Here is a 2393-nt window from a genome sequence, read left to right as displayed (position 1 = left end):
GTGGGCAGCAGGGAGGAGGTGTTCTTATTCTCCATGGACTTTACAGTGTTTCCTAGCCTCAGTGCAGTGGGCAGCAGGGAGGAGGTGCTCTTATTCTCCATGGACTTTACAGTGTTTCCTAGCCTCAGTGCAGTGGGCAGCTGGGAGGATGTGCTCTTATTCTCCATGGACTGTACAGTGTTTCCTAGCCTCAGAGCAGTGGGCAGCTGGGAGGAGGTGCTCTTATTCTCCATGGACTGTACAGTGTTTCCTAGCCTCAGTGCAGTGGGCAGCTGGGAGGAGGTGTTCTTATTCTCCGTGGACTTTACAGTGTTTCCTAGCCTCAGTGCAGTGGGCAGCTGGGAGGAGGTGTTCTTATTCTCCATGGACTTTACAGTGTTTCCTAGCCTCAGTGCAGTGGGCAGCTGGGAGGAGGTGTTCTTATTCTCCATGGACTTTACAGTGTTTCCTAGCCTCAGTGCAGTGGGCAGCTGGGAGGAGGTGTTCTTATTCTCCATGGACTTTACAGTGTTTCCTAGCCTCAGTGCAGTGGGCAGCTGGGAGGAGGTGTTCTTATTCTCCATGGACTTTACAGTGTTTCCTAGCCTCAGTGCAGTATGCAGCTGGGAGGAGGTGTTCTTATTCTCCATGGACTTTACAGTGTTTCCTAGCCTCAGTGCAGTGGGCAGCTGGGAGGAGGTGTTCTTATTCTCCATGGACTTTACAGTGTTTCCTAGCCTCAGTGCAGTGGGCAGCTGGGGGGAGGTGTTCTTATTCTCCATGGACTTTACAGTGTTTCCTAGCCTCAGTGCAGTGGGCAGCTGGGAGGAGGTGTTCTTATTCTCCATGGACTTTACAGTGTTTCCTAGCCTCAGTGCAGTGGGCAGCTGGGAGGAGGTGTTCTTATTCTCCATGGACTTTACAGTGTTTCCTAGCCTCAGTGCAGTATGCAGCTGGGAGGAGGTGTTCTTATTCTCCATGGACTTTACAGTGTTTCCTAGCCTCAGTGCAGTGGACAGCTGAGGGGAGGTGCTCTTATTCTCCATGGACTTTACAGTGTTTCCTAGCCTCAGTGCAGTGGGCAGCTGGGAGGAGGTGTTCTTATTCTCCATGGACTTTACAGTGTTTCCTAGCCTCAGTGCAGTGGGCAGCTGAGGGGAGGTGCTCTTATTCTCCATGGACTTTACAGTGTTTCCTAGCCTCAGTGCAGTGGACAGCTGGGAGGAGGTGCTCTTATTCTCCATGGACTTTACAGTGTTTCCTAGCCTCAGTGCAGTGGGCAGCAGGGAGGAGGTGCTCTTATTCTCCATGGACTTTACAGTGTTTCCTAGCCTCAGTGCAGTGGGCAGCTGGGAGGAGGTGTTCTTATTCTCCATGGACTGTACAGTGTTTCCTAGCCTCAGAGCAGTGGGCAGCTGGGAGGAGGTGTTCTTATTCTCCATGGACTTTACAGTGTTTCCTAGCCTCAGTGCAGTGGACAGCTGGGAGGAGGTGCTCTTATTCTCCATGGACTTTACAGTGTTTCCTAGCCTCAGTGCAGTGGGCAGCTGGGAGGAGGTGTTCTTATTCTCCATGGACTTTACAGTGTTTCCTAGCCTCAGTGCAGTGGACAGCTGAGGGGAGGTGCTCTTATTCTCCATGGACTTTACAGTGTTTCCTAGCCTCAGTGCAGTGGGCAGCTGGGAGGAGGTGTTCTTATTCTCCATGGACTTTACAGTGTTTCCTAGCCTCAGTGCAGTGGGCAGCTGAGGGGAGGTGCTCTTATTCTCCATGGACTTTACAGTGTTTCCTAGCCTCAGTGCAGTGGACAGCTGGGAGGAGGTGCTCTTATTCTCCATGGACTTTACAGTGTTTCCTAGCCTCAGTGCAGTGGGCAGCAGGGAGGAGGTGCTCTTATTCTCCATGGACTTTACAGTGTTTCCTAGCCTCAGTGCAGTGGACAGCTGGGAGGAGGTGCTCTTATTCTCCATGGACTTTACAGTGTTTCCTAGCCTCAGTGCAGTGGGCAGCTGGGAGGAGGTGTTCTTATTCTCCATGGACTTTACAGTGTTTCCTAGCCTCAGTGCAGTGGGCAGCTGGGAGGAGGTGTTCTTATTCTCCATGGACTTTACAGTGTTTCCTAGCCTCAGTGCAGTGGGCAGCTGGGAGGAGGTGTTCTTATTCTCCATGGACTTTACAGTGTTTCCTAGCTTCAGTGCAGTGGGCAGCTGAGGGGAGGTGCTCTTATTCTCCATGGACTTTACAGTGTCCCATAACTTTTTGGAGTTTGTGGTACAGGATGCAAATTCCTGGTTGAAAAAGCTAGCCTTTGCTTTCCTAACTGCCTGTGTCTATTGGTTCCTAACTTCCCTTTAAAGTTGCATATTGCGGGGGCTATTTGATGCTAATGCAGTACGCCACAGGATGTTTTTGTG

General features: G+C 51.2%; 1 long non-coding RNA gene across 2 annotated transcripts; it reads left to right on the top strand.

The window, feature by feature from the left end:
• The first annotated feature begins 1149 nt into the window (after positions 1-1149).
• On the top strand, positions 1150-1865 carry LOC127924039 (uncharacterized). 2 transcript variants are annotated; one of them, XR_008116593.1, is made up of 3 exons: positions 1150-1338; positions 1405-1536; positions 1735-1865. It is a non-coding gene; the product is annotated as an uncharacterized LOC127924039 (long non-coding RNA). The 2 variants fall into 2 exon arrangements; XR_008116592.1 differs by lacking the exon at positions 1735-1865 and adding an exon at positions 1603-1722.
• The last annotated feature ends 528 nt before the right edge of the window (positions 1866-2393 follow it).

This window comes from Oncorhynchus keta, unplaced genomic scaffold (genome assembly GCF_023373465.1).
Source record: "Oncorhynchus keta strain PuntledgeMale-10-30-2019 unplaced genomic scaffold, Oket_V2 Un_contig_3586_pilon_pilon, whole genome shotgun sequence".
Lineage (NCBI taxonomy): Eukaryota > Metazoa > Chordata > Actinopteri > Salmoniformes > Salmonidae > Oncorhynchus > Oncorhynchus keta.
This window is presented reverse-complemented; position numbering and strand designations above follow the sequence as displayed.